The sequence below is a fragment of the Solanum verrucosum genome, unplaced genomic scaffold (genome assembly GCF_900185275.1).
Source record: "Solanum verrucosum unplaced genomic scaffold, falcon-dt-bn FXZP01000214.1, whole genome shotgun sequence".
NCBI lineage: Eukaryota > Viridiplantae > Streptophyta > Magnoliopsida > Solanales > Solanaceae > Solanum > Solanum verrucosum.
The window spans coordinates 3,330,927-3,344,615 of record NW_026020059.1 but is presented as its reverse complement, the minus strand read 5'-3'; positions in this window follow the sequence as shown (position 1 = coordinate 3,344,615).

Here is a 13,689-nt window from a genome sequence, read left to right as displayed (position 1 = left end):
ACTACTTTGTAGTGTATATATATATATATATGTGTGTGTGTGTGTGTGTTCTTTTACTTGTACAACATATAGGGAAAAAAAAGAACAAAGCAATAGTAGATGCATTAGTGAAGGATAAAAGATAGGGAAAGAGTATAAGCCAGAAAAAATGTAATTCAATGGTTTGTTTTAGTTACTTTTTAATTTTCATTTCATTTTTATTTTATTTAATAACAATAATAGAAAATATTTTTATAACGATCCTCTTAGTAGTTTTATGAATTTTAATAATTATTTTTATATTAACCTTTTTAGTAGTTTTTATAAAAAATTTATGACTTATAAGAATGAGTAACATGATTTTCAAATTTAATAAAAGATTATTTTATTGCTAATAACAATGGGAAAAAATAGAAAAGGAAAATAAATAAATGAATAAATTATAATTAATAAATAAACGAAATAAGGGCAAGAAGCCCTGAACTGTTGAAAACTGAAGAAACAATGGGAAAACAATAACTTTCTGGCAAAAACTACTTACGATGCGGTGACAATCAAAAGGAAGAAATAATCGATTCAGGTAAGAATTCAATTAGGCATTTTTGTTTTAGATAAGGTCATATGTTGTAGATATAAATTAAGATAGTATTATATGTTGGTTTATGTGCAGCATGAGTTGTTAATTTATTAGGTTAAATTGTTATATAAGTGTATAAATTGCTTCTGCCAATGTGATTCATGATTAGGAAAGTTGATGATTGACTAATGATTAGGAAAATAACAGGCAATATGAATAAGATTCAGGAGTTACGGTGGATTCAGGAATTAGTGGACCATTTTAATCTTATTCTTTTTCCAGATTTTCCCCCCTTCTACAATTATCAAATTATAAGTCAAATTTTGATAATACAAGTATATGTAATTGAATAATAGATGTATTATATTATACGAATATAGTTAGGGTTGTATTATTTGGAGAAATTGGAACTTAACCCTAGGCTTGAAACTTGGAAAATATGATAATTGAAATGTTTATGGACAACAAGATTTAGGAACTTGATTATAAACTTGGGTGAATTTTTGGGTCAAGGCTAAACACATAGTAATATGAGTGTTTTTAGTTTTGAATCTTATTGTGATCATTTATTTGAATAGATTGCATTTATTTGGGAGCTCAACGAAAGTGGAAGGCTCAAGTGCCGGAGTGAATTATTGATAATTTGAGGCAAGTGGATTTCTAAACCCATGTTAAGTGTATGAAATTCGTGTATTTCCATGTGGTATGTGTTTGGGAGTAATGAGACTTGGTGAAGGGTTGACTTGTCCACCTTGGCTAAATCTAATGATGCAAAAGGGGTAATAAAAGGCATTGTGATTAATTGTTTGTGTGTGTGATGTGTTGAGAATGGTACTAGTACCGGTGTTATAAAGGGAAAGTTTATTACTATAGAATGCGGATTGTAATTCGAGAATGCCAAAGCATATGGGCATTAGCTGATATATTATTAACTTAATTTATTATGTGTGATTGTGTTCTTTACTGAACCCATATAATTGTGATAATTGAGGTGATTATATATCATAGCGACATTTGATTTATTGATATGTTGCATCATCTTCTTTAATTGTTATCATATTATGCATAGCATTGACATGAGATTGGGTATGAGTAAAGGTCTAACACGTGGAGATCGTCCGTGTTAAGATCGAGTATGATTATAATTTGGGCACGTGGAGATCGTCCGTGCAAGGAATTGATTATGATTATAAATTGGGCACATGGAGATTGTCTGTGCTGGGGATTGTTTGATTTTATGATAGTGCGTTGAGATCGTCCGCACAGATATGTGGAGATCGTTCGTGTCGGTATATGGACCTGGCGAGTCCCCTATGGGTCATGAACTCCCAATGTATTTTCGAGAAGTATCATGTATATACGGTTGAGAGAGTACTTGGTATTCTGAGGCATTCATTTCATGGTGTCATAATGCATTGCATCTCATGACATCATTCATTCTTGATGATTTGTGTTTATTTGGTTGTTGGAAAGCACTTGATATTTGAATACCTCAATTTGATGAACTTGATCTTGTGTGTTGTTGATATTGTGAGTCCCCTTTTTTGGAAGTTGTGAGTGATGAATATTGAGTTTGTTGTTTAGGATATGTAATTGGTTAAAGTGATTGTTGTTGAGCTAGGTGCTATGTACTCTGTGAACTGTTAGGTTGGGTTGATTTTATACATGTTGTAGGCGTGGAGGTTTGGTTGGTGTGTAAGGAGTACACGTAATTTATTCCCTTAGCTTGTGTTTGGAAATTTACTTGCTGAGTACCATGTGGTTTTGTACTCACCCCTTGCTTCTACATTTTTGTAGGTTACTTGCCCGGACCTTTGTGATCTTTTCTCTTCTCCTTATCTGAGGCTTCTTATGGAGGTTTGTGAGGTAGTTGCTGGTCATTTCAGCGGACCTTCTTACTCATATTTATGATCTTGTTCTATTCTAGAAACAATGTCATTTGAGACTTATGTTTTTCTTTTGAATCAATTGTAATACTTTAGAGGCTTGTACACGTGACAACCAGGTTTTGGGGGTTTAATTAAGTTGACCTTATTTTTCACAGTATTTTATAGTATTAGACTTTTATTCACGTTACTTCCGCATTCACTGTATTAGTTAGGTTTTAGGCTGACTTATCTTGATGGGATAAGACGAGTGCCATCACGTCCATTTTTGGATCGTGACAACATGGTATCAGAGCCCAAGTTCATAGGTCTTACGTGTGTACAAATCGAGTCTAAGTAGAGTCTCGAGGATCGGTACGGAGACGTCTGTACTTATCTTCGAGAGGCTATAATGACTTTTAGAAAAAATCTTCACTTCTTGGATCCCTATCAGGCGTACTTGGTTCGATTTTGATTCTTATTATCTCATTCCATTCCCTTTCACGTATAGTGATGACTCGTGCATGGTCATTCATGTGAGTAGTTGGTATCGTGTATGGCTTAGAGATTAGATTTGGTTTTAGACGTGATAGACTTATGAAAAGGATATGTGATCAAATATAGAATGTTAAACGATTCAAATAGATTGAGTTAGGTGGTGACTTGACAAATATTTTGAGGATATTTGGATGATTAGGTTGAACAGTGGTTTAAGGGACTTCATGAGCGTCTAATATTTATTTTTTAGGCTAGTCATCTAGTAGTGGGATCAATACTTGTGTGATATAAGCAATATCTGGAGTGGTTTTACAATTGGAAGTGTAATGATTAAAAGGATGGCTAAATAATGAATAGTGTAACCTTGGAAAATATAGTTGGTATAGTTCTCATAACATATATGGGTTGCTTAGCGTATGATGTTGAAACAATCGAGGTTAGAATCTTTCATAGATTGAGTGTATATAAAAAAAGGTCATAATACGACTACTATAATGGTACCAATTCTTACTTGTTTAGAGTTACAGAATGTGTTACTCCTGTTATTGACCTGATCTACAAAGGGATGCATATCGATTTGGACAAGAGAACGAACAGATTTGGTAGTGTATCTTAGTTACTTAAAAATATCTAGGCTATTTGGGTACAATCTTCTCGATAGGTATGATGTGTTATAATGGTGGATTTAATAGACTTCACAATGTGGTCCTAGTGGTATATGAAAATAAATATGTTGATGTCAAGTGCGATTACTAACTACTTAAAGAGTTATCAGTTATATCACATGCTCGTATAATGAGATTCGATGTTGTATTCACATTTGAGAAACCAACTAGGTTGTTACTCCAGATGTTTGGGGTTAAGCGTGTGTATAAGGAATAATTTAGTGGTGGATCGTTGATACAATATTAATGTGTTAAGTCGAGAAGTGCATCCCGAAGGTTCTAAATGAGGACCAGTGATTTCATCTTAAGGTCAAAGGGAATGGATAGATACCATAATGACAAACTTATGGATAAGGAAAATTTCCAACGAGTATACTTGTGTGAAAGTAATTGAGGATGTTTTGTAAGAAAATGCGTAGAAATTGGGTTAGTCCTTTGGATTTTGAATTGGTATAGCTGGGTTTGAGGTGTCATGTCGATGACAAGGTTGACTTTGTGATGATAAAAGGGCTAACTGAGCATAATGGTAATAAGAGTTCGGGATGGGTAGTGATTAGGATGCAACTATATGATAAAGATTGTTGGTTAAATGGATTTTTGTATGGTAATGACGACTTTGGAGTATCTAATGTTATGGTTTGCTATTATTTAATGAGTAGCATGGTTGCATCGAAAGTTATAGGAGGTGCTGAAACACCACTCAAATATAATTGGAATGAACTAGAGTCACAAATAAAAAGAATTAGTGGGATGTAGTTTAGCCTTCAGAAAGAGGCGAGAATAAGGATATTTACTCAGATTGTAAGGGCCAAAGATGAATCTTCAGAAATACTGGATAATTGAATTCAGAGACATGTGGTTTCATCTTTTTTGCCTAGATTATTGTTATAGCTTTACAGGTTCATCAGATTGGTTAAAAAGTACTGGATAAAACTTGAGAAAGAAAGGTACAGACATTCAGCTTGAGTTGTGATGATAAGTTCTTTTGTGGTTTTGAGTTTGATAATGAGTGTGGTTGGATTTTAGCGGAGGATATGATAAGGCCGATTGAGAGGCGATTAATGAAAAACTAAGATACAGGAACTCATAAAAATCTTATAGGGATGAGCTAATGTTGATAGATAATGGGATTGGGATACATAGTTGAAATCAGAATTCAAGTTTTTCGTTATGAGTTTAGGTTTGTGGTAGTGTGTTTTTTTCAGGGTATGAATTGGTGAGGTAAGAAATGATCAATCACATTGAGCATGAAGCACTTGGAAGGACTTAAAAATAATTTGAGTAGTAAATTTGGTTACTTTTGATTGTTATACCTAAGGGGGGTTTCACGTAATGTTTTTATTTAGATGATAAGGTAAAAAAATCATGGGTTGTGGGTCAAAGGGTAAGATTGGTAAGCAAGTCAACGAAAGGAAAAAGAGTCTGGTGTATTGAAGAGTTCAAGATATTTAATATTTTCGTCATGGGAAGAATTTAAGAGATGTGAAGGAACAAAACCTCTCATATAGACTCTTGGTTTGAGTTGAAGGATGTATGAATTTTCTTATATAAGTTCTAATATGACTATGGCTGTGAATTGGGTCGGTATAGACTTACTAGGGATTTATCAATAATTTTTATGAAGATTGGGTTTTGAATTGAGTGAAATACAGTGAAGTGTGTAAGATTATGTGATGTTATGTGGGGCTAAATTGTTCAAAATATGATAGGTAACTTATGAATGTTGAACGGTGTGGACCTACAGTGCTACATGGTTAATGAAGATTTTGAGGGAATTGAAACTACTTTGTTGATGGGACTACATAGATTGTTATGATGTGTTACATAGATATTTGATGTTGAATAGAGATTTCGAGCTTATAATATACCAAATTACTCAAGTGACCAAGGATTTCTCTGAGTTTTAGCATAAGTTATGCGATGGTTTGGAATGGTAGTTGAAATATGGTATGTTAAAGTTTGTGTGAAGTTGACTTGGGGTGAAATTTAACAGCTTTATCTCGATGGGAAGGTATTATCACATATGAAATTTAGCATGATCGGTTTTTTGTGAGACTCATATTTATCATGGGATGTTTAAATGGAAAGACATGGTGTCATAGCTCCGAATTTGTAGGCAACAATGTGTTTGCAAAGTCTTTGATACTAGTGATGATTTGAGAGTAGGGTAAATGACCGGTGCAGTTATGATTAGGGTAAATGACCGATGTGGTAATAATGTTTTGTTAGTGTTAAAAGTCTTGGCTTTAATGGAGTATTGTGAGGAATATGCGGGGTTTGATGAATCTAGTATTTGTAATGTTGTAATAGGGATCTGGTTGATTGTGGTTGGCTAAAAATTGAGCGATGGAGTCAGATGAATGGAATTTATATGGGCATTATGGAAAGAGTATCTTGTGTTATTCGACCTTGCTTCTGTATATTCTTATGTGACCGCATTCTTTGTACTGGACATTATTTGGAGTATGATTCACTGCTTATGATACGCGTGTTTCCACATCTATGGGTGGTCATGCGATGGTCCTCTTGGTAGGGTGGCATCCTTGGGCAGAGTTGGTCATTTCAGTTATGATAGATTTGGTGTTGTTTTGGATAGTTGAAGTATGCCAGTAGTTCTACACGCACAACCTTGCTTATGATAACTTTTATAAGAGCTACTATGAAGAGTTACAATTGTCTAGGAGTGTTATTAGAGGTTCTATATTTTGAAGTGTATCGCTTGTTGGGTGTTTACTTTATCTTATTCTTTTTGGGTTAGATAAGTTTGATTCTCCCTTGATGAGTACTCGATGTTTAAAGATCGAATTTTTACAACTTAAGCTCATGAAAAGATTGTGTTGTAAAATGGAAATCTTGATAAGATTTGTGATGGTTCGTGCATTATGAATGTGTGGTGGTTAATTCAAGTTCACTTCTGATTTTAGTCGGTATCGATTCAAAATGTTATCTTGGTTATGTGAGAAAAGATTCTTCATGATGGTTGTGTTAAGGTTAGTGGGTAAAGTTTAGATTGGGTTCATGAGTAAGTCTGTGGCTAGATAATCACTCCTGATTTGTAGATCTTCATAAGTTTGATTCGAAAGTTCAGTTATTAGTAGTTGATCTTGGTGGAATGGTCTTAAGGAGGAGTTTACTTAGAGAGAAGAACACTGACTGGTAGGTCTTAACTTAGACTTTTGGTAACGTCGGTTATTCTTCCATCTCATTCTTTATGTTCGAGGACGGACATGATTTTTAGTGGTGGATAATGTAACGACCATCTTAGTCGTTTTATGAATGTTAATAATTATTTTTATATTAACCTTTTTAGTAGTTTTTATAAATAATTTATGACTTATAAGAATGAGTAATATGATTTTCAGATTTAATAAAGGATTATTTTATTGCTAATAATAATGGGAAAAAATAGAAAAGGAAAATAAATAAATGAATAAATAATAATTAATAAATAAAAGAAATAAGGCCAAGAAGCCCTGAACTGTTGAAAACTGACGAAACAATGGGAAAACAATAACATTTTGGCAAAAACTAGTTACGATGTGGCGGCAATCAAAAGGAAGAAATAATCGATTCAGGTAAGAATTCAATTAGGCATTTTTGTTTTAGATAAGGTCATATGTTGTAGATATAAATTAAGATAGTATTATATGTTGGTTTCTGTGGCACATGAGTTGTTAATTTACTAGGTTAAATTGTTATATAAGTGTATAAATTGCTTCTGCCAATGTGATTCATGATTAGGAAAGTTGATGATTAACTAATGATTAGGTAAATAATAGGCAATATGAATAAGATTCAGGAGTTACGGTGGATTCAGGAATTAGTGGACCATTTTGATCTTCTTTTTTTCCAGATTTTTCCCCCGTCTATAATTATCAAATTATAAGTCAAATTTTTTTATAATACAAGTATATGTAATTGAATAATAGATGCATTATATTATATGAATACAGTTAGGGTTGTATTATTTGGAGAAATTGGAACTTAACCCTAGGCTTGAAATTTGGAAAATATGATAATTGAAATGTTTATGGACATCAAGATTTAGGAACTTGATTATAAACTTGGGTGAATTTTTGGGTCAAGGCTAAACACATAGTAATATGAGTGTTTTTAGTTTTGGAATCTTATTGTGATCATTTATTTGAATAGATTGCATTTATTTGGGAGCTCAATGAAAGTGGAAGGCTCAAGTGCCGAAGTGAATTCTTGATTATTTGAGGCAAGTGGATTTCTAAACCCTTGTTAAGTGTATGAAATTCGTGTATTTTCTTGTGGTATGTGTTTGGGAGTAATGGGACTTGGTGAAGGGTTGACTTGTCCACCTTGGCTAAATCTAATGATGAAAAGGGTTAATAAAAGGCATTGTGATTAATTGTTTGTGTATGATGTGTTGAGAATGGTACGAGTACCGGTGTTATAAAGGGAAAGTTTATTACTATAGAATGCGGATTGTAATTCGAGAATGCCAAAGCATATGGGCATTAGCTGATATATTATTAACTTGATTTATTATGTGTGATTGTGTTCTTTACTGAACCCGTATAATTGTGATAATTGAGGTGATTATATATCATAGCGACATTTGATTTATTGAGATGTTGCATCATCCCCTTTAATTGTTATCATATTGTGCACATGCATTGACATGAGATTGGGTATAAGTAAAGGTCTAACACGTGGAGATCGTCCGTGTTAAGATCGAGTATGATTATAATTTGGGCACGTGGAGATCGTCCGTGTGAGGAATTGATTATAATTATTAGTTGGGCACATGGAGATTATCTGTGCTGGGGATTGTTTGATTTTATGATAGTGCGTTGAGATCGTCCGTACAGATATGTAGAGATCGTTCGTGTTGGTATATGGACCTCGCGAGTCCCCCATGATTTATGAACTCTCGATGTATTTCCGAGGAGTATCATCTATATACGGTTGAGAGAGTACTTGGTATTCTGAGACATTCATTTCATGGTGTCATATTGCACTGCATCCCATGACATTCTTCATTCTTGATGATTTGTGTTTATTTGGTGGTTGGAAAGTACTTGATATTTGATTACCTCAATTTGATGAACTTGATCTTGTGTTGTTGATATTGTGAGTGCCATTTTTGTGGAAGTTGTGATTAATGAATATTGAGTTTGTTGTTGAGGATATGTAATTGGTTAAAGTGATTGTTGCTGAGCTGGGTGCTATGTACACTGTGAACTGTTAGGTTGGGCTGACTTTATGCAGGTTGTAGTCGTGGAGGTATGTTGGTGTGTAAGGAGTACCCATATTTTATTCCCTTAGCTTGTGTTTAGAACTTTACTTGCTGAGTACCATGTGGTTTGGTACTCACCCCTTGCTTCTACATTTTTGTAGGTTACTTGCCCGGACCTTTGTGATCTTTTCTCTTCTCCTTATCTGAGGCTTCTTATGGAGGTTTGTGAGGTAGTTGCTGGTCATTTCAACGGACCTTCTTACTCCTGTTTATGATCTTGTTCTATTCTAGAAATAATGTCATTTGAGACTTGTGTTTTTTTTTAATCAATTGTAATACTTTAGAGGCTTGTACACGTGACAACCAAGTTTTGGGGTTTAATTAAGTTGACCTTATTTTTCGCAGTATTTTATAGTATTAGACTTTTATTCACGTTTTACTTCCGCATTCACTGTATTAGTTGGGTTTTAGGCTGACTTATCTTGATGGGATAAGACGAGTGCCATCACGTTCATTTTTGGGTCGTGACAACTTTTTAACTTTTATTTAGATTAAAAGAAATTTAAAGGGTCAATTTCCAATAAATGCTTGAAGGTATGTGTATCAAAATTTACTATGAAATATTTGCTATGTACAATAGAAATGAAATTGATTAAAGGATATATATATTATAGCTTATTGCTTAAGAATAAATTCTCTCTTTTGTTCAATAGTAATTGTTAAGTTTAACAAAAAAAAATCATGTTGGTATTTATCTTGATAATAAAATAATATAATTAGAATAATTAATGATGTTATAACTGGAGATAAAAAAAAAAGACATGACATTGATAGAAATCAAAAATTATTTTTTAATAAAAAAAGTGGATAATTTCTTTGGGTTTCGCTTTATAACACTCACATTTTCTGTAGTTTACGACTTGACGCCTACATCCCTTATTTTAATTTTTTTGTAACCATTCTTTAAAATTATTTAAAATAAATATAAATCAATTATAACTTGACAAATTTGCCCTTCTTTGTATTAATTTCTTCATATTAGTGCATATTATTAAAAATGCGACTTTTAATAAATACTTTAAAAATAAATCAACACAAATAAGTTTGTACTATAATATATATATTATAGTATATAAATATATAAACGTGTTCTTTTTTTACCAAACAAAGATTCACACTTCTTCATATTGATTTATTTTAAAAACTTTCATTATATAAGTCATTTTTAAAAATAATGTGAATTAATATGAAGAAATTAATTTAAAAGGACAAAGTTGTCAAATTATAATTAATATATATTTATTTTAAATAAATTTAAAGAATGGTTACAAAAAAAAATTAAAATAAGGAAGGTATACGTAATATTGTAAACCACAGGGGAGGTGAGTTTTGTAAAATTATCCCTTAAAAATTTTAAACACCGTGCGAAGCGCGGATAAATTCCCTAGTATAAATATAAGGGAAAAACATAGAGAAGGTGATGTGGCACCTCTCTATGGGCTCCATTCATATTCATCTATTTTTTTAAAAATAACAGTTTTCCTTCATTATTTATTTATTTTATTTTTAATATCTTAAATATTTTTCACATTCAATTACTCAACTTTTCATCTACCAGTATAATATATATTTAATATTTTTAATAAAATAAGAAATAACTACTAATAACTCGCACATCTTCAACTTAATAATACAGTATGCATAACTCCTTTTTTTTAATCTTCATAACCCCCAAAATTTAATTTGTAAGTTTATGTCTTATGGTATTCCTCCTCTTTATCTATATAAATTCATATTTTGTATCAAGAAAATTGTCATTCAAAGTTATTCTTTCACTTCTTCATCACCATATCATACAGTAGGGTGAGGAAGAAAATGGTAATCATCACATCATATGGTTGTTTTCAACAAAGTCATAAAGAATTTATGAGTAAGAATGCTTCTATTACGTTTTTAAATTATATGTTTTTTACTTTAATTTATGTTATATTATTTATGTATTTAATTTGAGTATTATTTTAGAGAGGTTAATTTAGTAAGGTTTTACCGTATATAGCTGTAATTATGCATTTGTTTCGGTCTATAATTTTTTTATGTTTCTTGTTGTAGATATTTTATTTGGTATACTAATTAAGCAATCTATATTAATACTATATTAAAAACCGGAAGGTATTAGAAATGTTGATTGAACTTTTTCCAACGTTTGTTGTTAAAAACTTTGATAAAACGGAAAACAAGAATTTTTAACAAGCTTAGTGTAACTTTTTAAACCACAATAAACAAAAATGTCATTTACTATTATTCTTAAATTATTTTAAAAATATTTAGGACTTTAAAATCAACTAAAATTTTAATTATTAGTTAACTTAAAAAGTCCTAAAATTAAATTGTAATATTTTTCTTTGTAAAAGCCATGTACTAAAATATAAGAAATTAATAATACTCCGTTTAGGTTTGTGTTAACCTGTTTTCAACTCATTATCAAAGAAAATTAGGTCGATGTAGTAAACAAATTCGTAAAACCCTCATTTATTGAACCCAACGGCTACCTATATTGTTTGAGCGCACAACAATTTTTTTGCTATTTGTAATTTACGATAAGTTTTGTGCTTCCCTTTTTCTCTCTATTTTTTTTAGATTAATTTGTTTCATATGGTGTTGCTTTGTTAAAGGTTTGTAATAATCTTCATACATGCAATATTAAGATATATATATTCTCATCCTTATTAATTTTTTTTTTCTCATCCCTATTAATTTTATTACTTTGCAACGTAGAGTTGGGGTGTGTTTGGTATGAAGGAAAATGTTTTCCATGGAAAATGTTTTCCAGGAAAACAAGTTGATTTTTGACTTATTTTCTCATGTTTGGTTGGTGAGTAGAAAATATTTTCCGGAAAAGATATTTAGTGTTTGATTTATGAATGAAAAATATTTTTGAGAAATATCTTTTATTTTTACTAGAGTAGAAAATTAATTTTTGAAATTGAAAATAGTTTTTAAAAACAAACTTAAATTTTTTTTGGGGGTGGGGATGGTAGGGGGTGGGTGAAGGGGGGGGGGTCGAGGGTAGGGGTGAAAAAATGAAATTTAAATTTTTTTTTGGGGGTGGGGGGGGGGTGGGTGGGGGTCGAGGGTAGGGGTGAAAAAATGAAATTTTGAAATTGAAAATATTTTTTAAAAACAAACTTGAAATTTTTTATTTTTTTTGGGGTGGGGGTCGATGGTAGGGGTGAAAAAATGAAATTTTGAAATTGAAAATATTTTTTAAAAACAAACTTGAAATTTTTTATTTTTTTTGGGGGTGGGGGGGGGGCTGGTAGGGGATGGGTGGGTGGGGTCGAGGGTAGGGGTGGAAAAATGAAATTTTGAAATTGAAAATATTTTTTTAAAATAATTTTTAATATTTTTTTGGGAGGGGGTGGGGGTAGGGATGAGGTCGGGGTAAAAAAATTGAATTTAAAAACAAGCTTTAAATTTTTTATTTTTTTGGGGAGGGGTTGGTTGGGGGGTGGTTTGAGGAATAAATTGATTTTTCAATAAAAAATAATTGTAATTTGAAGTTGGAAGAGAGTTTTGGAAAATGTTTTCCTTAAGTTTAGAAGGAAGTCATTTTCCTTAAATTTGAGGAAAATGAGTTGATTTGGAAAACATTTTTCAAAACCAAACATGAGAAAATTGGAAAACATTTTGGGTGTGTTTGGTATGAAGGAAAATGTTTTCCTAGAAAATGTTTTCCAGGAAAACAAGTTGATTTTTGACTTATTTTCTCATGTTTGGTTGGTGAGTAGAAAATATTTTCCGAAAAAGATATTTAGTCTTTGATTTATGAATGAAAAATATTTTTGAGAAATATCTTTTATTTTTATTAGAGTAGAAAATAATTTTTGAAACTGAAAATAGTTTTTAAAAACAAACTTAATTTTTTTTTTGGGGGGTGGGGGGGTGGTAAGGGGTGGGTGAAGGGGGGGGGGGTCGAGTGTAGGGGTGAAAAAATGAAATTTTGAAATTGAAAATATTTTTTAAAAACAAACTTGAAATTTTAAATTTTTTTTGGGGGTGGGGGTGGGGGGGGGGGGCTGGTAGGGGGTGGGTGGGTGGGGGTCGAGGGTAGGAGTGAAAAAATGAAATTTTGAAAAATTGAAAATATTTTTTAAAAACAAACTTGAAATTTTTTATTTTGTTTTGGGGGTGGGAGTGGGGGGCTGGTAGGGGGTGGGTGGGTGGGGATCGAGGGTAGGGGTGAAAAAAATGAAATTTTGAAATTGAAAATATTTTTTAAAAATAAACTTGAAATTTTTTATTTTTTTTGGGGGTGGGGGGGGGGGGCTGGTAGGGGGTGGGTGGGTGGGGATCGAGGGTAGGGGTGAAAAAATGAAATTTTGAAATTGAAAATATTTTTTAAAAACAAACTTGAAATTTTTTATTTTTTTTGGGGGTGGGGTGGAAAAATGAAATTTTGAAATTGAAAATATTTTTTTAAAATAATTTTTAATATTTTTTTGGGAGGGGGTGGGGGTAGGGATGAGGTCGGGGTAAAAAAATTGAATTTAAAAACAAACTTTAAATTTTTTTATTTTTTTGGGAAGGGGTTGGTTGGGGGGTGGTTTGAGGAATAAATTGATTTTTCAATAAAAAATAATTGTAATTTGAAGTTGGAAGAGAGTTTTGGAAAATGTTTTCCTTAAGTTTAGAAGGGAAGTCATTTTCCTTAAATTTGAGGAAAATGAGTTGATTTGGAAAACATTTTCCAAAACATTTAGCCCAACCAAACATGAGAAAATTGGAAAACATTTTCCGGAAAATGTTTTCCTTCATACCAAACACACCCTTTCCGGAAAATGTTTTCCTTCATACCAAACACACCCTTGGGGTGAGTTGGAATTGTCCTATTATGGAGGA